Raw genomic sequence first — 23019 nt, 5'->3', positions numbered from 1 at the left:
ATCAACTTGGAAGACCTGAAGTAGTTCCAATTTTGTACAAAATATCCAGCTAACTTGCCCCCTCCCTGATGTATCAGTGTCTGCAGCTCAGCTTCCAGCTCATAAAAGTTTTTCAAGCTACAAACGTTTATTGCAGACATGTTTGTGCTGGGTCACACTATCAACCAGGATTTCCCACATGCTGCAGCTGTGAGACATCAACTGTCCTGTCATTCTCAATGGATTTTATTTAACTGCTTAATTATTTATTCAATTATTTTTAAATGTGGTTTTTAACCTTACCAGGACTTATCAAACACTCACCAAGCATCTAGTTCCTTCCCCTGCAATAGAAACATGTCCTATATGGTGAAAATGCTTGAAAAACCAAAGGACCGCCTCCTTTCTCTTTTATCTCCCTTACTCACCTGGTTGCCAGCACTCTGATTTAGATTTAGATTAGATTAGATTAGATTTAGATTAGATTACAGTGTGGAAACAGGCCCTTCGGCCCAACAAGTCCACACCGACCCGCCGAAGCGAAACCCACCCATACCCTTACATCTACCCCTTACCTAACACTACAGGCAATTTAGTATGGCCAATTCACCTGACCCTGCACATCTTTGGATGGTGGGAGGAAACCGGAGCACCCGGAGGAAACCCACGCAGACACGGGGAGAACGTGCAAACTCCACACAGTCAATCGTCTGAGGTGGGAATTGAACCCGGATCTCTGGCGCTGTGAGGCAGCAGTGCTAACCACTGTGCCACCGTGCCACCCACAACACTGACCTCAGGCTTTGAGTTCCTCATGCAGTGACATTACCACTCTGCCACTGTCTCCCCCCTCTGCCACTGTCTCTGGTCAAAGTTACACTCAGTGCTAAGTCACTGAGCTGCCTACATTTAAATGCTCTAAGATTAGCACCAGATGAACTTGATAAGCAAATAAAATCAACAAGGCAGTACATTTATTACTTATAAAATATGTTTTTAATAAAAATTACCAGTTTAAAAGTTGCTCAGCAGAGGAGTTTTTTTTTTAACATTTTCATCTGAAAGTAGAACTAGAGAAAGATAGGCTGGTCTCCAAAACCTCATCAATGCATAAGTGGAGAGAACTGGGAATGAGTTTATGTGTTGGGTCTAACAAACAACACTTTTACTTCCACTTCTCCTCATGCATACTCTGAGTAGGCCATGGTGCAATTCAGACAAATGTCTGATTTGGAAGTGAGTTACCTTTCCTTCTGGTTTCTCCTGGCTCATGTGCACAGCGGTCTTTGGACAGGGAGAAGTAAAATCATAGAATCTGTATAGAACGGAAGTAGGCCATTCAGCCCATTAAGTCAGCACTGACGCTTCAAGGCACATCTCTTCTAGCCCCAGTCCCCCACCCCTTCATTCCCCATGGCTAGCCTGCATATCCCTGGACATAATGGACAAATCAGCATAGCCAATCCACTTGGCCTGCATATCTTTGGACACTATGGACAATTTAGCATTGCTAATCCACCAAACCTGCACACCTTTGTACTGTGGGAGGAAATCGGAGCACCTGGAGGAAACTCACGCAGACACGGGGAGAACATGCAAACTCTACACAGACAGTGGTCTGAGGGTGGCATTGAACCTGGGTCCCTGGAGCTGTGAGGCAGTAGTACTAACCACTGAGCCACTGAACTGCCCTAATTTGGAACTGTGTGATGACTGGAAAGGAGGGAGTGGGGTGTGTGTTTATCTGTGTGTGTGTGTGTATGTGTCTCTCTCTGCGCTTAAACACCTTTGCTTCTGCTCATGTGTCCAGCTCACCTTCAGCCTCACAATGGGGAGGCGATGGCCTAATAGTATTATCACTAAGCTGTTAATCCAGAGACCCAGGTAATGTTTGGGGGAATCTGGGTTTAAATCCTGCTATGGCAGATGGTTGGTATTTGAATTGAACAAAGGAAATAAATCTGACATTAAGAGTCTAACGATGATCCTGTTGCCAATTTTTGGAAAAAACCCATCGGGTTTGCTAATTAAGAATCTAATAATGACACTATTGTGGGTTTGGAGTTAAATGAAGGTCAGATCAGGTAAGGATAGCAGATTTCCTTCCCTGAAAGCATTAGTGAACCCAATGGGTTTTACAACAATCCACAATTGCTTCATGCTCACCGTTGCTGTGAGTAACCTTTCAATTCCAGATTTTTCAAAGGTGAATTTAATTGAATTTAAATTTCACTGGGTTTGACACCATGTGCCATGGTCTATGATGTCGCTCCTGCACCAGCAGTTCTCTAAAGTGTAGCATATATTGTCACAAAAGGCAAGGTATGAATGGAAAAGTCAAACAAAAACCTGAGGAGAAGCTTATATTGCATGGGGACATTCAAATGTGAAAGACTTACAACACAGGAGACCTAGTGAGCAGGAAATATTTGAGGATTAAGGTAACAGTGGACTCATTTTATTCAGAAGGTTCTGTGGAACAAGGGCATTAGAATAGAACCAGAGAAGTCTGAGAAAAAGGGCCTTCCACATCCATCAAAGTTTTACCTGCACATCCACTAATACCATTTATTGTATCCGTTGCTCCCGTTGCGGTCTCCTCTACATCGGGGAGATTGGGCGCCTCCTAGCAGAGCGCTTTAGGGAACATCTCCGAGACACCCGCACCAATCAACCAAACCGCCCCGTGGCCCAACATTTCAACTCCCCCTCCCACTCTGCCAAGGGGGTCCTGAGCCTCCTTCACCGCCGCTGCCTCACCACCAGACGCCTGGAGGAAGAACGCCTCATCTTCCGCCTCGGAACACTTCAACCCCAGGGCATCAATGTGGACTTCAACAGCTTCCTCATTTCCCCTTCCCTCACCTCATCCTAGTTTCAAACTTCCAGCCCACACTGTCCCCTTGACCTGTCCGGACTTGTCCGACCTGCCTAGCTCCTTTTCCACCTATCCACTCCACCCTCTCCTCCCTGACCTATCACCTTCATTTCCTCCCCCACTCACCTATTGTACACTATGCCACTTTCTCCCCACCCCCACCCTCCTCTAGCTTATATCTCCACGCTTCAGGCTCTCTGCCTTTATTCCTGATGAAGGGCTTTTGCCCGAAACGTCGATTTTGCTGCTCATCGGATGCTGCCTGAATTGCTGTGCTCTTCCAGCACCACTGATCCAGAATCTGGTTTCCAGCATCTGCAGTCATTGTTTTTATCTCCTTTTCCACCTATCCACTCCACCCTCTCCTCCCTGACCTATCACCTTCATCTCCTCCCCCACTCACCTATTGTACTCTACCCTACTTTCTCCCCACCCCCACCCTCCTCTAGCTTATCTCTCCACGCTTCAGGCTCTCTGCCTTTATTCCTGATGAAGGGCTTTTGCCCGAAACGTCGATTTTGAAGCTCCTTGGATGTTGCCTGAACTGCTGTGCTCTTCCAGCACCACTAATCCAGTGATTGATCTGCAGACTCTGCCACATGCAGGAGAGGTGACCCTTAAAGAGTTGAGCTGTTGGATTGTTTAGAGGTTTGTGTGCTCCCCATAATGCTTTGGATTCACCCCTGCACTTTCCCAGTGGAATCTCAATGTGTTTGGGGCCTTCCTTGAATGATTCTTGTCCATTTTTGTCAGTCACAAGCCAGGGTTTCCCATGCACCAGAAGGTATGCTTGACTTCTTCAGGACATGCCTAAAGCAGTTCTTCCTGGGAGTCTAATGGTGCAACTCAAATCCAAGTACAGTGGCTACTTCTGGTGTCAGACAAATTAACAATTTGTCCTGTCTGGACCAGGTTGTTTTCAGGGATTAACACCTCCATGCTGTGCGAGATGGCTTGAGGGTTGGTACTATTGATGGACCACCTTTCTTGTTACCAAATCTGAAGGATCTTGGCTGGACCTTTCCAGTGCTTTGGGGTGCTCATTGTAGATCATCCAAATGTCTGAAAGATATAAAGGCACTGGGATCATTGCTTACCATGACCTTAGGCTGAGGTTTGAGATGCTGGTCCTCACATGCTCTTTTCTTTAGTCAGCTGAAGGCTGAGCTGGCATGCTCGAGGTGATGATGAATTTTCATAAACTCCATATTAAAAAAAAGATATTAATAACACCGAGGAACAGCAGGCATATTGGATTAGTGCTGATAGCTCTGTATTACCTTTGGCACACACACTGACACAACAGGCTAGCTGGCATCCTCTTGTTCTGAAGTCTCTTTGATTTACATCAGAAAAGTTAAAGGCTTCTGTTGGAAATAATGGGTTCAGACTTTCTCCTGAACATTTGTGTGTGAGGGGATTAGGAGTGGGTGTGTGAAACTGGCTTGTTAAAAAGCATAGTTAAGTGCAAAAGTGGAAATGCATTTAAGGAATAGCACAATTATAAATTTCTCGAGCAGAAATGTTTCAAGGTGAGGCATGTTTAGGATTTTCCATTTTGCGTGCTCATTGCCAACATGAAATGAGGCAAGGTGTACATGCTAACAGTATTTAACCATCGGTTGGGAACGTACATTTTAGTTCAACATAGAACAAAGCTGAACCAAGAGAGATTCAGCGTTATATTTAATTTTTAATGTTCTTTTTGTTACAGAGACAGCAGTTTGTATATTGGATGCGAATAGCTGATTGATGATCCACGCACATGGAGTCACAGTTAAGTAGACGTGCTGGCAGAGAGCAAAAAAGAGGCTTTATATGAAATAGCATTTTAATTTTTTAAACAGCTCTCCCATTGTTGGCTCTCTCTAACTGGATTATCTTTCGGCTCTGTTGTAATGAAGTGGTTGTTAAAGGGGCTCCATTAACTCTGTCATCTTATTTTCAGCTGCATCCCACACATAGCACAATTTCCTAAATTGTCCTGCTTTCAATGCCCATCTGAAATCATGCAACACTTTATGCACGGCCATCCGCTCCATAGCTGGTAAGTCCCTTGTAGTGTAGACTTTTGCTCTGTAGATGGAGGCATTTTGCAGTCCACCTCATACTGTCTGCCCGATTAATATGCTCAGCCTTTTCCTTAATAATGCTTTTTCTTTCTAAAAAAAAGAAAAAGCATTCATTTCCTATCTCTGCACTTTTAACTTTGCAATGCATTTATTGTGACTGGCTGTGCTATTTTACTAGAGCTAATATTTATTTACTGCTTGTCACACGATGGCTTTGGAATAAAAATTTCACAGACAATTGATTTCTAACAGCAGTTCCATGCTTCAGTTCCAGTCAAACAGGCTTAATCTGAGACCTGCTGAAGCTGCAGGCATATTACATACAAGCACCTTAATGCAACAAAGTTGTACTCGAACGTAGCTGTATTTTCTCTGACTGCGTAAGTTGATGTTATGAAGAAAGTTTTCTCAAAAATGAAACAGGTTAGAAAAAGAGAGCCATTGTCACTGTACAGACACAAGGGAAAATGTGCAAGGAATCATCAATAACAACCTCCATGTATATAACACATTAGCACAGCAAATCATCTCAAGGTATCCAACCCCCCCATTGTGTTGATCAAGGCAAGAGACGTAATGATAGACCACTTGGCACCTAGGAGTCAAGAAAGAGGTTTCTCCTCATAGTCTAATACATTTTAAGACTAATAATAAAGTGAAAAAGACTTGAATGTCTATAGCACAAAGTGCCAACAGGCAATTAAGTACTCTTTGAAGTGCAGCTGCTCTTAAAATGTGACAGCCAGTTGAGAAATTGGTGTAGTCCTTTAAAGAATGTGGGACAGTTGGAGAGAGCAGTTAATAAGACATATAGTATCCTGGGCTTCACTAATAGGGGGACAGAGTACAAGAGCAAGGAGGATATACTGAATCAGCATAAAACACTAGTTCATCTAGCTGGCCATTTCCGTTCAGGGAGGATGTGAACAAGTTGGAGAGAGTGCAGAAGAGGTTCATCAGAATGGTTCCAGGGTTGAGAAGCTTCAAATATGAGAGAATTATCCAAACTGGAGAATTTTAGCACTGTTTTCCTTGGACAGGAGAAGGCTAAGAGGAAATGTGACAAGAAATTTTCAAAATGTTTAGGGGTCTTGAGAAATCAGATAGGGAGAAATTGCTCCCACTCTTAAAAGGATGAGGAGCGAACAGGCGCAGATTTAAAGTGATCTGCAAAAGAAACAAATACAATTTGAGAAAACAAAACATCCTCATGTAGCGAGTGGTTAAGTCGAGACATTGCCTAGAAGGGTAGTAAAGGCAGATTCAATCAAGGTATTCAGGGGCCTTAGGATGGTAATTTGAACAGAAACAATGTTGAGGGATATAGGGAAAACACAAGAGAAAGGCGCTTAGTCATAAATCTTGTTCAGAGACACAGATATGAAGGGCTGAGTGGACTCCTTCTGCACCATAACAATTCAGTGATTCTGTGAAGTTACTAGAATTCATTAATAAGGAGATAGTAGCAGGATGAAAGGGAGATTGTATTTGATAAATTTATTAGATTCTTTCAATTTTATAAGCAAGCTCAATAAAGAGGAAACAGTGGATATGGTGTATTTAGATATCCATTAGACATTCAATAAGGTTCACATTAAATATAAGAGCCCAAATGAAAACAGAAAGTGCTGGAAAAACTCAGCAGGCCTGGCAGCATCTATGGAGAGTTAATACTTTGAGTCCAGTATGACTTCTTTGGAACTTGGTTCTAAACAAAATTTATACTGGACTCGAAACATTACCTCAGCTTTCTCTCCACAGATGCTATCAAATCTGTTGAGTTTTCCCAGTACTTTCTGTCGTTATTTCAGGTTTCTAACATCTGCAGTATTTAACTTTTATAAAGTTAAGAGTTCAGTGTGTTGGGTTTGATAGATTCAAGAGGATAGAGGATTGGCCAACTAACAGAGAGCAGAAAGATGGGATTAATGGGTCATGTTCAGGTTGGTAAACTGCAAATTACAATCGCAAATGGTGAAGTGCCACTGGGGTCAGTGTTGAGGCCTCATGTATTGGCAAAGAAGCTAACTGGATGGAGTCACCAAATAAGCGGTAACCAACTTTGCTGATGATACAAAGATTGTAGGAAAGCAAGCTGTGAAGAGGATGCAAAGAGTTTGCTTTTCATATAGATAGGTTAAGTGAGCGGACAAAAATTTGGCATGTGGAGTATAGTGTGTGCTAATCTAAGATTGTCCATGTTGGCGAGGTAGGTGGAAAAGTAGAATATTATTGAAACTGAGTGCAGAGTGCAATGGACAGAACCACAAAAGGTTGGCAAACAGGTACACCAAGTGATTAGGAACCAAATGAATGTTACTCTTTATTGCAAGTGAGGTATCATGTAAAAGTAGGAAAGTTTTGCTACAATTATGCAGGATATTGGTGACTCACCTAACATATCATGTACAGTTCACCTTGCTCAAGGAGTGATATCTTTGCATTTGAAACAGTTCAGAGAAGGCTCATTAGGCTGGTTGCTGGAATGAAGGGATTATTTTATGAGTTGAACATTGTATATTGTACCTATTGGCATTTCAAAGAAAGTGAGGTGATGTTATTGAAACGTACAAGATTCTGCATGGGCTTGACATAGTAGCTGCTGGATGCATTTTTCCTCTTGTGAAAGAATCATGAACTGGGGTCACTATTTACAAATAACGGTTCTCCTATTTAATGTGCAAATGAAGAGAAATTTCTTCTTTGAGAGGGTCACTTTTTTTAGGAGTGCTTTCCCAAGTGGGTGGCAGATGCCAGGTCATCGGATATTTCCAAGGCTGAGTTGGACAGACATTTGAACTATAAGGGATCAATAGTTACAAGGTAAAGGCAAGAATCCTTAGGATCTCAACAGTATGGAACAGGCCATTAGGCCCATCGAATCCATGCTGACCCTCAGAAAAGCCACACCCCTATTTTATTACTGTAACCCTTTAACTTCATAAGCAGCATGGTGGCTCCGACGTTAGCACTGTTGCCTCCCAGTGTCAGGGACCTGGGTTTGATTCCAGGTGACTGTCTGTCTGGAGTTGGTGGGCGGCACGGTGGCACAGTGGTTAGCACTGCTGCCTCACAGCGCCAGAGACCCGGGTTCAATTCCCGACTCAGGCGACTGACTGTGTGGAGTTTGCACATTCTCCCCGTGTCTGCGTGGGTTTCCTCCGGGTGCTCCGGTTTCCTCCCACAGTCCAAAGATGTGCAGGTCAGGTGAATTGGCCATGCTAAATTGCCCGTAGCCTTAGGTTAAAGGGGTAAATGTAGGGGTATGGGTGGGTTGCGCTTCGGCGGGTCGGTGTGGACTTGTTGGGCCGAAGGGCCTGTTTCCACACTGTAAGTAATCTAATCTAATCTAATTCCTGGACACTATGGGGCAATTGAACATGGCCAATCCACCCTAACCTGCACATCTTTGGACTGGAGGGGCGGGGGGAGTGGAGGGTGGGAGTAGAGCACCCGATGAAAACCCACGCAGACACAGGGAGAATGTGTAAACTCCAGACAGACAGTCACCTGGAATCAAACCCAGGTCCCTGACACTGGGAGGCAACAGTGCTAACGTCGGAGCCACCATGCTGCTTATGAAGTTAAAGCTACAAGCTGATCAGTCATGAACTGATTCAGTAGGTTCAATGGATCAAATAAGCTCTTCCTGATTATGATCAATTCACACATAGCAAACCTCCATAAACATCAATGAGATAGCGATAAATGAATGTGTATTATCATGTTTATTGAGGAGTTAATATTGGCCAGTAAACTGGGCAGGACTCTCCTGCTTTTGTGTGAAAGAATATTGTTGGATTTTTCACATTTAAGAGGATGTAAGTGGGCAGCTGGAGTCTCCCCTGTAAAGTGACACTTCTGACAATGCAGAACTCTCTCAGTGCTGCCTCACTGGGTAACTCAGATTATGTTCTCAAGTCCCTGGACTCTAAATTCGAAACCTTCTCGATCTGGGCAATCATGTCACCATCGAGCTATGGTTAATACTGGGTATTATGATAATCACCCCAGAAAGCAAATAAAGTAACTTGCAATAAAATGATCCCAGTCATATCATCTTGGTGAACTTTTTGACCTGTATAATATAAGGAATAAGTCACACTTCTCATTTTCTTATATGGGAAGTACAATTGCTGTTTTGGATAATACACTCTGTCTCTATACAATGAAAGATGTTGTGAAATTTGGAAGAATTCAGCAAACATTTATGAGGATCTGGAAGAGGGCATTGTTTGTATGATCAGCAAGTTTGCAGATGACACGAAGATTGGTGGAGTAGCAGAAAGCATAAGGGACTGTCAAAGAATACAGGAAGATATAGATAGATTGGAGAGTTGGGCGGAAAGTGGCAGGTGGATTTTGATCCAGACAAATGTGAGGTGATGCACTCAGGCAAGACTAATTCTAGAGCGAATTATACAATGAACAGAAGAGCCTTGGGAAAAGAGACCTGGGAGGGCAGGTCCATTGTACCCTGAAGGTTGCTGCACAGGTGGATACAGTGGTCAAGAAGGCATATATTATGCTTGCTAAAAGCAAATTACTGCTTGAATCTGAAATCTGATGCTGGAATCTGAAACCAAAAGAGAAAATGCTGGAAAATCTCAGCACGTCTGGCAGCATCTGTAAGGAGAGATAAGAGCTGACGTTTCGAGTCTAACTGACCCTTTGTCAAAGCAGCTTTGACAAAGGGTCAGTTAGACTTGAAATGTCAGCTCTTTTCTCTCCTTACAGATGCTGCCAGACCTGTTGAGATTTTCCAGCATTTTCTCTTTTGGATATAGTATGCTTGCCTTCATCAGACGGGGTATTGAGTATAAGAGCTGGCAAGTCATGTTAAAATTGTACAGGACATTGGTTTGGCCGCATTTAGAATATTGTGTACGGTTCTGGTCGCCACATTACCAAAAGGATGTGGATGCTTTGGAGAGGGTGCAGAGAAGGTTTACGAGGATGTTGCCTGGTATGGAAGATGCTAGCTATGAAGAGAGGTTGAGTAGGTTAGGATTATTTTCATTAGGAAAAAGGAGATTGAGGGGGGACCTGATTAAGGTTTACAAAATCATGAAGGGTATAGACAGGGTGGATAGAGACAAGCTTTATCCCAAGATGAAGGATTTCATAATGAGAGGTCATGCTTTCAAGGTGAGAGGTAGAAAGGTTAAGGGGGATACATGCGGCACATGCTTCACACAGAGGGTGATGGGCGTTTGGAATGCGTTGCCAGCAGAGGTGGTAGAGGCAGGCACGGTAGATTCATTTAAGATGCATCTGGACAGATGCACAGTACGTGGGGAGCAGAGGGATACAAATGCTTAGGAATTGACCGATAGGTTTAGACAGTACATTTGGATTGGCTCAACTTGGAGGGCCTGTTCCTGGGCTGTAAATTTTCGTTGTTCTTTGTTCTTTGTAGGATGTTGCCAGGGTTGGAAAGTTTGAACTACAGGGACAGGCTGAATAGGCTGGGGCTATTTTCCCTGGAACGTTAGAGGCTGTGGGGTGATCCTATAGAGGTTTAGAAAATCATGAGGGGCACGGATAGGGTGAGTACCCAAGACCTTTTCCCCAGGTTAGGGGAGCCCAAACTAGAGGTTTAAGGTGAGAGGGGAAAGATTTAAAAGGGACCTAAGGGGCAACTTTTTCACACAGAGGGTGGTGCATGTATGGAATAAGGAAGTGGTGGAGGCTGGTACAATTACAGCATTTAAAAAGCATCTAGGTAGATATCTGAAAATAAAGGATTTAGAATGATATGGTCCAAATGCTGGCAAATGGGACTAGATTAATTTCGGATATCTGGTTGGCATGGACAAGTTGGACTGAAGTGTCTATTTCCATGCTGTACATCTCCATGACTCTATCTGGTCTTCATGAACAATTCAGGGTCTAATTTTGTTTTAGAGGGATATGGGCCAAATGCTGGCAAATGGGACTAGATTTATTTAAGCTATTTGGTCAGCATGAACCAATTGGACCAAAGGTTCTGTTTCTGTGCTGTGCATCTCTATGACTCTAATTAGGAACCATAGTAAATGATAATCCACTGAGTCAACTTGCAGTTTTGTCACCTTGGATCCTATGTTTGGTATCAGGATTTATGGATCTGATTCTTCATGCAAATGGACAAAAGTGGGTACTGCAGATGCTGGAGACTAGAGTCAAGATTAGTGTGGTGCTGAAAAAGCACAACAGGTTAGGCAGCATCCGAGGAGCAGGAAAATTGATGCTTTGGGCAAAAGCCCATCAGGGGATCATTCCTGACAAAGGGCTTTTGCCCGAAACGTTGATTTTCCTGTTCCTTGGATACTGCCTGACCTACTGTGCTTTTCCAGCACCACTCTAATCTTGACTCTTCATGCAAATGCAAAGGCTCTGATGTCTTCCTGCAAGATACAGGTTTGCCCACTTTCTACTTGCTGCCAAGCTCCATAGGTTTGCATCATGGGTTTTGAGCACACACCTGAGGTGAATGCTTGTTTCGTGGTTTAAGACAGCTGAGTGAAATATTCCCCATTGCAGTGGATGGGAGCACAGTTTATGGGGTTAACAAAGGTGCCTTTGAGGGTCTTGAAGTGAGAGAGGTCAGAGTTACTGGGGGGAAACGGCTGCCTCTCATTTTCCCCTGGCTTTCTCATCGATTTGAGAAACGCTAATTTGCTAGGCTATCAGCATTCATCACCCTTAACACAAAAGCTTGAACATCACATAAAAAAAAACATATTTATTTTGTTATCTGCGCTTACATTTAATACAGATAATTAACTTGGCAATGGCCTTGAAATATAAATGAAACTACAATTATTCTAATTTGCTATGCAGAACCTCTCATTTGTAGCTTAATATCCCTACTCTGCATAAACACATATAATCTTTCACCAGCCACCCAGCCCCCTCCTCGTTTGCCGTGTCCCAGGAAAGGCAGATTATGCTTATTTTTCATCTGGACACTGCAATGCCAACCAGGTGTTTGGCAGCAATAGAGTGTTCAGGTGTAACTGCAATGGTGCCGGTACATTACTAATAGCGTGGATGAAGGATGAGCCGTGTAGAGTCCTGGGACTGAAGTGCCTCTAGGCCCATCCCTTCGAGGTGCCCTGCTGCTGAGACAGGTGTTACAGGTGACCTGGAATGAAGCAGCTCACGTGCAAAACCCGAGTGCACTGAATCTGCCTCGATGTGACTCAAAGCTGGAAGACTTTCTCTTGCCATGTCTGGGCGGTTTCAGAATGAAAGATAAATGCTATTTGGAGTTCCAGTCTTATATTTTAAAATTCCTGTTCTGTAGCAACGTTTGTCTGAGCCATAAGAAGCACTGAAGGTTGAGGGTCTGAAAAAGTCTCCTTAAGGTGCTATGGAAATTCAAGTGTTTGTTGCACTTATATAGCGCCTTTCAGGATTTTCAGATCTCACATAGCACTCTTCAGTCATTGATATTTGGAGTGTAGGCGAGCACAGTTGTCACATCCTGTACAACAGAATTCCACAAAGACGCTTAAAATAAATGAGAAATTGTCTGTTTTTCAGCAGTGGCACTTTAGGAATAAGCATTGGCTGGGAGACTTCCCGATTCTTCGTTGAATAGTGCTGTGGAATCTTTCACATATAGATGACTATACCTACTTAGCCAAAGTACGCACATCTGACGGTGTAGTACTCCCACAGTAAGGTACAGGAGAGTCAACCGAGGGTTTGTGCTGAAACCTCTGGAGTGATATCTTGCCATTAATCCCAAGTGACGGTGTTGGATTCACACTTTATGAAGAGTTGGATATTTTTATGTGCAGCAGGTTACATTGTGTGCAGCTGTCATGTGGAGGAACACAGTAGTTGTGCAAAAGATTACGGAACAGTATACAAGTCGGAGCAAAGTGGTATTGGACGTAGGTTTGCTCGCTGAGCTGGAAGGTTCATTTTCAGACATTTTGTCACCATACTAGGTAACATCTTCAGTGAGCCTCTGGACATTCAGAAGCTTAACGTCAGGTACAAATCTTCTCAAAACTCGCTAACATAGTGGTATTGTTATTTGGTTAGTTAACCAGAGTCCCAGACTAACAATGAGTTGATTTTCCTGTTCCTCAGATGCTGCCTGACCTGCTGTACTTTTCCAGCACTACTCTAATCTTGACTCTAATCTCCAGCATCTGCAGTACCCATTTTTGCCTAACGATGGGGGAGGCAGGGGTTCAAATCTTGTCATAGTAGCCTGTGGAATTTGAAATCAGTTGATAAGTCTGGAGTCTAACACTTGTCAATGAAGCTAACATTGATTGTTGTGAAAAATCCAGCTCATTTAATCACATCCATTAGGGCAGGAAGCCTGCCATCTTTAACTGGTCTCATGTGTTCCCAGATACACAACAATGCAACTGCTTTTAAAACAGCCTATAGGCCACACAGCTCAAGGGCAATTAGGGATGGACTACAAATGCTGTCCTTTTCATTGATGCTCACAGCCCATGAAAGAATAAAAAAACTTGAAAGATGGAACCTCTCAAGCTGCAATCCTCTCTACGTCCTACTCGAGACTATTCAACTGTTTATCGGCTGAGGTATGGAGTGGTCTTTGGCCAGCAGACTTGTACCAATTTGAGACAAACTCACACTTTACATTTTGATGCACAGGTAAAACACTTTATTCAAATACATTGTGAATGAACTCAGATTTTGTCAAGAACTTCAAATATTGTCGTGAAATATTTCACATAACAGCTGCAAGAGTCAATTGGTCAACATAATGTGAAGACAATGCAAGATGTTTAATCCATTAAAGTTGCTGAACATCATTACTTGTTTGTCTGTAGCCATTGATAGCCTTCTTTACTCACCAATTATTCTCTAAGTGACAGTCATGACTCATTGATAGTGCCCTCACATTTGAGTCAGAAGGTTGTGAGTCAAGTCCCACTTCACTTGAAAGAAGGAATTGAGTGCAAAGACTAAGGTGATGCTCCAATTCAGTTTTTCAGATGAAAAGTTAAAATGAAGTCCTGTCGGCATTCTCAAGTGAGTGTAAAATGGCCCACAGCGTGATTGAAGAGGAGTAGGGGATGTCTCCTTGGTGCCTTTATTCTTCAACCAACATCACTAAAGAAAAATAACATTTCTGAATATTATCACGTGTGGGAGCTTGCTGTACATTCCCTTCAAATGTACATTGGCTGTAAAGCACTTTGGGACATCCTGTGGTTTTGAAAGGTACTGTAAATTTGCAAGTCTGCATATCCTCAATTGTAACTCCTAAGTTATTCCTTTCACCTTTAGACAGTAGCAAACAGCTTTCTGCTGCTTAGTCTGAAGGTGAGTGCGACCTTCAAAAATTAGTGTGTCCCTCAGTCGCCTTTGGATGGTGAAAATGTAACTCAGCAAAGACGACAATGACCAGTTCTAAAATAATAGTAAATGTGGCAAAGATGTAGTGTGGTAGTGTCATACAGCACAGAAACAGACCCTTCAGCCAACCATGTCAATGCCGACCAACAAACACCAAACTGCACTAATCCCATTTTCCTGCACTTGGTTCATAGCCGACTATGCTCTGTCACCTTAAGTGATCATTTAGGTGCTTTTTAAATGTTACGAGAGTACCTACCTCCACCACCTTCTTGGATGACACATTACTTATTTCTACCACCCTCTAGGTGAACAAAGTACCTCAGATCCCCTGTAAACCACTTCCCCCACTCTTTAAACTCATGCCCTCTGGTCTTACACGCATCAGCCTTGGGAAAAAGATTCTCACAATCTACCCTGTCTCTCGTAATTTTGTCCAGCCCAATCAGATCCCCCACCCACCCCAGCCCACCCCAGCCCCCTTCCCAAAGCCTCCTCTGCTTCAAGTAAACCAAACCCAGTCTATCCAGTTTTTCCTCATCAACTGAGACTTTCCATCCCTGGCAACATCCTGGTGAATCTCCTCTTCACCCTCTCCAGTGTAATCACATCTTTCTGATAATGTAGCGACCACAGTATTCCATCTGTGAAGTAACCAATGGTCTATAAAATTGAAACAAGACATTCTTGCTCCTATATTCTACACTTTGGTTAAAGCAGGCAAGCATCCTATGTGCCTACTTTACCACCCTGTCTACCTGTGCTGATGCCTTCAGGAATCTAAGGACTTGTACACCAAGGTCCCTTTGTTCCTCAGTACTGCCTGAGGACTACCATTCATTATGCATGCCCTTCCCTTCTTAGCTCTCCAAAAATGTATCACCTCGCACTTATCAGGATTAAATTCCTTCTGCCATTGCTCTGCCCACTTTACTAACTGATCAATATCAGCCTGTGGTCTGAGACAATCCTCCTCACTATCAACAACACCACCAATTTTTGTAACATCTGCAAACTTATTAATTATACCTTCTACATTCACAGGAGAAAGTGAGGTCTGCGGATGCTGGAGATCAGAGCTGAAAATGTGTTGCTGGAGAAGCGCAGCAGGTCAGGCAGCATCCAGGGAACAGGAGAATCGACGTTTCGGGCATAAGCCCTTCTTCAGGATTCCTGAAGAAGGGCTTATGCCCGAAACGTCGATTCTCCTGTTCCCTGGATGCTGCCTGACCTGCTGCGCTTTTCCAGCAACACATTTTCAGCTTCTACATTCACATCCAAGTTATAACAACCAGCAAGTGTACCAGCATTGATCCCTGTGGTACATGGCCGGTCACAGGCTTCCAATCCTAAAAAAAACCCTTCATCATCACCTTTTGTCTATTAACAAGCCAACTTTGGATCCAGTTTGCCAAGTTGCCTAGAATTCCATGGGCTGTTAGCTTGTGGACCAGTGTCCTATGGTCTAATGACAAAGGCCTTACTGAAGTCCACGTAAACTTCATCAACTGCACTACTTTCTTCAATATATTTAGTCGCCTTTTCAAAAAATCTCTGTAAAATTAATCAGATTGTATCTCCATCTAACAAATTTGTGCTGACTATCCCTAATCAATCCCTGCCTTTCCAAATGTTGATTAATTGTTTCCCTCAGAACTTTTTGCAATCACTGATGTCAGACTAATTGCACTGTAATTACCTGGCCTATCCTTGCTGCCCTTCTTGAACAAAGGAACCACATTAGCACCTGTGCCCCACAACCTGAGCCGCCTCCGGAATTTTAGTTTTGTCCCCCTCATGGAGGTAAAACGGCAGACCCTGTATCGACTGCTGCTGCACACCATCCTTCTCTTTTCCCTCATCCATCGCCCAGACACGCCTTGGTGTGCCCATTTGCCACTGGGTAGTGGGGATCCTCAGTGGAGGGCTCTCTACGCGGGAGTCCTCCCCCTTTCTGTCAGGGATCTCGGGTGGAGGGTGCTCCATGCAGCGGTCCCCTGCAACCACTGATTGTGGTGGTTCATGGACTCCCAGCCCAACTGCTTGTTCTGTGGCGCTGTGGAGTCCGTGGACCATGTATATATTGGGTGTGGGCGCTTGTGCTCCCTTTTTAGTTTTCTAGAGAACCTTCTCCTCTGTAGTCCCACGCTCCTGATCTTTGGGCGCGGGGAGGGGGGAGGGTCGGTCAGAGGACCTCCTCGTGGGTCTGCTCCTGGGCCTGGCCAAACTGGCCATAAACAGGTCCAGGCAGCGGGTTGTGGAGGGGGTCGTTATGGCCGACTGCCTGCCCCTCTTCCGTGGCTATGTCTGACCTCAGGTGTATCTGGAGAAGGAGCATGCGGTGTCTACCAACTCCTTTGAGCTGGTCAGGGAGAGGTGGGCACCACAGGGAGTGGAGTGCATTATTTCCCCCTCCAACTCCATTTTGATTTAAATCCCTGCCTTCCCCTTTACTTTTTTGATCACACAGTGTTGCCCTTTGATGAGAAGGGCATTGCTTGTCACTGGCCGCTCAGGTGTTTCATTTCTTCCTGGTGGTGGAAATAAAGAAAAAAAAAAGGAACCACATTAGCTGATCTCCAGTCATCTGGCACTTCACCGCTTGCCAGCCAAGTATGAAACATCTCCGTGTGGGCCTCAGCAATCTCCTCCCTTGCCTCCCATAGCAGCTTGGGAAACATCAGGCCCGAGGGATTGATGAACCTTTATACCCGCTAATGCATCCTTATTAATGTCAACATGTTCGAGAATTTCACCATCCCAACTGAACTCCCCAGCTATAATGTCTTTCTCCTTTGTGAATACAGATGAGAAATATTCATATAAGACCTACCCATGTCCATTGACTCCATGTATAGGTTGTCCCTTTGGTCTCGAATATGTTCCCTATTTAACTTCTTACTCTGAATTGACTTACAAAAATGCCTTGGGGTTTTCCTTGTTCCCATCTGTCAAAGATATTTCATGGCCCCTCTTTGTCCTCCTAACTTCTTTCTTAAGCACTCCCAACACTCTCTATACTTTTGAACAGCGTCCCCCATTTTTGATGCACTGTAGCTAACATATGCTTCTTTCCTTTTCTTCACAAAATTCTTGTTATCCTTAGACATCCATGATGTACTGCCCTTGCCCTTCACTCTTAGAGGGACATGCCTGCACTGAATTCTAACTACACCATTAAAAGTTTCCAACTTCCCAAGGTAGACTCACATACAAGTAGTTGCTCCCAATCTATGTTTGCCCAATCATGTCTAATGATATTGAAATTGGCCTCACCCCAATTTCGACACATGACTTCTGCTCTATCCTTACCACTTTTCAGAATGACTTTGAAACTTACAGAGTTATGGCCACTCTCCCTGAAATGTTGACTCACTGAAACTTCCATCACCTGACCAGCTTCATTCTCTCAGATTATGTCTGGGTAGGTCTGCTCCAAGTCTAGCAGGACTATTTACATACTGGCACAAAAAGCTCTCCTGGACCTACTTTCAAAATTCCACCCTGTCTAAACCTTTCATGTTATGGTGATCCAATTAAAGTCAGCAAAGTTAGAGTCCCCTACAACTATTACCCTTTTGCTCTCACACCTTTCAGTGATTTGCCTACATATCTGAGTGTTCAGAAGCCTGTAGTATAAACATAGTAAAATAATTGCCTCTTTTTCACTTGCAAGCTCTACTCAGAGAATGTCATTTGGAGAGCCGTTTAGGACATCCTCATTACTGAAGTGATGGCTTCCTTTATCAATGCAATGTTCCACCTCTCTTAATTCCAACTCCAAAATGCTTGAAATTTCTATGCCCTGAATGTTGAGCTGCCAGTCCTGTCCTTCTCTCTCATCTCTCAGTGATTGCAACAATATCATAATCCCACGTGCTGATCCACGCTCTACATTCAGCTGCTTTACCAGTCAAGATCCTTGCAGCCTTACGGACCTCCATTATGTCTTATCATGTCCATGTCTTCTCTGCTTGCTGGATTATCCCAGAATTCCCAGTATATCTGAATGGACCTTGCTCCCAATTTTCTATCTACTCTGTGTCCCATTCCCAGCCAAATTAGTTTAAAGTCTCCCAAACAGCACGAGAATAACCTCCCAGCAAGGGTATTAGACCCATGCAAAATAGCCAGCTTCTACAGATCCCACCTACTGTTCCAATGATCCAAACTCTAAAGCTTGTTTTTCTAATCCTCAATACTGCAAATGGAACCTTGTGACAGCACTGATGGTGTAACTTACCTCCCTCTCAGCCTGTCATGCTGTAAGAAGGTGACTCATCACCACTTTCTCCAGGGCAGACAATAGACAATAAATGCTGGCTTAATCAATATGACCTGCGTCGCATACATGAATAATTTTAAACAGAAGTTTGTAATATTTTTCTGTGACGCTGTTTAATTTTCTGTGCCACTGCTTAAACTGAAGTGAAATTAAACACTTGTCAATTAAACACCAGACAAACCTGGCAAGTTTCCCCAGTTCATTACAGTTCCAGACGCGATACCATGGGATGGCAAAGGATGAACATGGCTCCCCTTTGTTCACTCTCTCGGTTGGTTGCAACAAGGTTAATTTAAAAAAGGATCATTCCCTGACATTTCCCAGACCCAAATGAACTTAAGTTTTAAAAGGAGGCAATTTTACCAGGCTGTCTTGAATTAACAAAAAGAATCTTTATTAATTACTACGTGGAAGAAGAAATACGAATGGAACACACATAACATTAGATTAGAGATAAGAATGAGTCCTAAAATGATAAAGGTTAAAAAACAATTAGACCCTGAATTGTTCATGAAGACCAGATTGAGTCATAGAGTCATGGAGATGTGCAGCATGGAAACAGACACTTCAGTCCAACTTGTCCATGCTGACTGGATATCCTAAATTAATCTAGTCCCATTTGCCAGTACTTGGCCCATATCCCTCTAAACCCTTCCTATTCATATAGCCATCCAGTTGTCTTTTAAATGCTGTAATTGTACCAGCCTCCACCACTTCCTCTGGCAGTTCAATCCATACATGCGCCACCCTCTGTGTGAAAATGTTGCTCCTTAGGACCCTTTTAAATCTTTTCCCTCTCACCCTAAACTTACGCCCTCTAGTTTAGCTACCTGCACGCCAGGGAAAATACCTTGTCTATTTACCCTCACGATTTTATAAACCTCTGTATGGTCATCCCTCAGCCTCTGACACTCCAGGGAAAACAGTCCCAGCCTATTCAGCCTCTAGCTAAGCTCAAACCCTCCGGACCCTGGCAACATGCTTGTAAATCTTTTCTGGACCCTTTCTAGATAGTTGAACATTGTGATCATTGCAGTGGAGGTTATTAGGAGAGTTGACATTCATAGAATCCCTACAGAATCATAGAATCCCTAGGCCCAACAAGTCTACACTGACCCTCTTAACAGTAACCCACCCAGCCTCATGCCCCTTAGCTATTACTTTATGTTTCCCCTGACTAATGCACCTAACCTACACAACCCTGAATACTATGGGCAATTTAGCATGGCCAATTCACCTAACCTGCACATCTTTGGATTGTGGGAGGAAACTGGAGCATCCAAAGGAAACCCATGCAGACACAGGGAGAATGTGCAAACATCACACAGACAGTTGCCTGAAGCTGGAATCCAACTCGGGTTCCTGGTGTTGTGAGGCAGAAAAGCTTCAGGTAGCATCCTAGAATTCCCACAGTGTTGAAGCAGGGCATTTGGCCTTCCAAAGCACACCGATCCCAGAAACCCTGCATTTCCCACGGCTTAATCAAACCATCCCTAGACACCATAGGCAATTTATCACAGCCAATCCACCTAACCTACACATCTTTGGACTGTGAGAGGAAACCCACACAGACACAGGAAGAACATGCAAACTCCACACAGTCAATTGCCTGAGGCTGGAATTGAACCTAAGTCCCTGGCACCGTCAGCATTGCTAACTACTGAGCCACCACGTCATTGTTCATGGTTTCATAATCTCTGATTTTGCAGATTAGTTGAGATCCTACAGTTCTGCTGTTTTTTGACTGTGGTTTTTCAATATTCAGGGTTATAAGGAATCTTTTATTGTCCTATTTCCATTTAAATTTATTTGCTGCACTCAGAGTGGGAGAAGGTCTTGACCTGCAACATAAAGGTGAGTCCAGTAGTTATTCCATTATAACCTTCATACTGTGCTAAATCCTGAACCCAGAATGAAACCCATGAGAATATTCAGTCTCACTAGCACACTCCAGTAGAGTTGAAACTTGCTTTTTAATCCTGTCCTTGCATATTATTCAAAGGGAAAATCCCAAAAACAGTTCAGCAGTAATGGAGCTGATAGTTTTGCACAGTAATCACCTATTTCGCTCACCACAGAAAGTTAAATCTGCTTATTTAAGAATCTTTTTAACAACATGCTAATTGTTAATACTTTGCCAAAAAAAGGGCTATGCCTGAAATGGTGACTTCTCCACCTACTGATGCTGCCTGGCTTGCTGTGTTCTCCAGCCTCCTGCCTGTCGACCTTGGATTCCAGCATCTGCACTTGTTTTTGTCTCTTAAAAAAAAGCCTCTCTGGCCAAGGACAGGAACAGTCCACACGGTAAAATCTAATTGGTGTATGTAGTTGTTGGAGATTTCAAAGAGGTGAGATTTAAAAGCTGAAACTTCTAAAAATGTTAATTCACCCTTCTTTAACATTCCTCTCTTGCTTTTATCTTTTATGAAAGAAATATATTGTTGGTATCAGAGGAATCCTAATGTTCCATTACCCTCACCGTGTCCACTTCCAGTTCACTATAGCGCAGGAAAGCACTTAGCTATCCCTGAACTCAGAGTGTGGTCCTGCTCTAACAGATTCCCGATGAGGGGCTCTTGCCCGAAACATCGACTCTCCTGCTCCTCAGATGCTACCTGACCTGCTGTACTTTTCCAGTAACACCCTCTCAACTCTGATCTTCAGCATCTGCAGTCCTCACTTTCTCTGCTCATGTATAGTCTAGTCCTTTTTATTGATATTGACAATGGTCCATTGTCAGTTAGATATGCAACTCAGTGTAAATGAATTGTCCCATTAACCATCAGCAAAGCTTAGTGTGAAATCTATGCATTTATCAAGTTGTGCAGTGATGCCAGGCTCTGATAATGATTACTATAAGGTGGTAAAATGTATTTGCTCTTAGTGGCACTTTATTAAAGTATCTGATGTGTTCCCCAAAAGAGGGGCTTAGTACAGTCAGGCACCAATTACCTTTTAAAGAATGTAAACTATCACTGATTCTGTTTCTTTACAGAGGTCACTGCAGTAGAGCAACATTTCATCTAGCTTAAAGGAAGCAGCATGGAAGAGTAAATCACCTGCCACAAGGATTCCATCAACTCTCAATTATCCAACACCTTTGATAGCGCATGTGAACAAAATCCACTCAAGTCATTTCTGAAAAAGGTACACAGGTCTTCGTGACACAGAGCAAGCTTACCATTTCTTAAGGATAAAGTATAAGTAGATTTTATGCTGTGGGAACTCAAAAGCTTTATGTTAATCAGCTGGAGGCAAAGTGGAAACATTCAGCCTGCCACTGGCAAGTGTGCAAGGCACTGGAATCTGAGAAATAAAGTGCATAGGAACCTTATCTGTTAGTCTAATTTATTCAGTATCACTGCCATATCACAACCTCATGTTTGATTTTCTTATTAACTAATAACATCAAGAACAAACTAATGCTGCTACATACCCTGGTAGTTTTGCCTTGTAGAAGTCTTTATTGTTATGTATGCAACTAAATTGAAATATCTTTCACTTGAAATATTGACTTTAATTTCTTATTTGAAAAATTCATGAAGCCTTTGATGTTAAATCCATACTCAATTTAGCCAAATGCCATTAAAATATGCAATAAGCCTCAGTACAGAAAGCGTTATTGTCTGTGTTTCTGCAGGAGAATTACATTTTATGACTGTAGCGTCAGTACCTTTTCTCAATCCGTGCATAAGGAAAGAAAAGGACAGGGAGCCCATTAGAGGCGAAATGAAAAGTGGTATTGATTAGACTCTCATTTCCCCACTCTTTGCTTCATTTCCTAAATGCATGGAAATAAAGACTATGCCAGGAAGAGAGTAACAATAAGCTGTAATGAATGGAACAATCTTCAGAAAATTAGTGTAAGCTTACGTGATGGTACACAGATGTTACTTGTGTTAACTGTCATAGCTTTGTTTTTCCATTTCCATTTAGAAAACACTCTGCTTATCAAGCAATAGCATTAGAGGCTACAGAAGTTCTTGCAAATGCAATTAATAATGAACTGATAAAAGGAACCGCACAAATTACATATTTACTCTCTCTGATTGGAGGCTATTTTCACCAATGACAGATATCCCACACAAGCTCAGAAATACCTAAGCACAGCAATTTCAATTGGAGAAATAACATTTCACTATTGTGAGACTATTCCTGGATCATGATACGCTTGCTATGCATTTATTTGTGGTATTGAATGCCATCTATATTTTTTCTCTATGCTCATGAACACAGGAGTACAGGAAAATCAAAATGGGCGATGAAACTGCCCCTTATTCCTCCTGGTGATGTTTTTCAGTCGTATGTGTAATGATTGTAGATTACAGTATTTCAAATTTACTTGTCCCTGTCTTCGGTTTGCCACTTTGTCCTATTTTTAACAGCAACAACTTGTATTTATATGGTGCCATTGGCATCATAACACTTCCCAAGAACTTTGCCCAAGCACCATTAAACAAAGGGAG

The 23019-nt window shown here is 43.0% G+C and overlaps 1 long non-coding RNA gene across 1 annotated transcript; it reads left to right on the top strand.

The window, feature by feature from the left end:
- Window positions 1-4297: 4297 nt before the first annotated feature.
- LOC148149091 (uncharacterized) lies at window positions 4298-22406 on the top strand. Its single transcript, XR_015758014.1, has 3 exons — window positions 4298-4389; window positions 4572-4633; window positions 21549-22406. It is a non-coding gene; the product is annotated as an uncharacterized LOC148149091 (long non-coding RNA).
- The last annotated feature ends 613 nt before the right edge of the window (window positions 22407-23019 follow it).

The sequence above is a fragment of the Chiloscyllium plagiosum genome, unplaced genomic scaffold (assembly GCF_037043375.1).
Source record: "Chiloscyllium plagiosum isolate Xiang-an unplaced genomic scaffold, Cpla_swu_hap1 HiC_scaffold_9, whole genome shotgun sequence".
Taxonomy (NCBI): domain Eukaryota; kingdom Metazoa; phylum Chordata; class Chondrichthyes; order Orectolobiformes; family Hemiscylliidae; genus Chiloscyllium; species Chiloscyllium plagiosum.
Note: the sequence above shows the minus strand (reverse complement) of the source record. Positions and strands in the feature narration are given on the sequence as shown.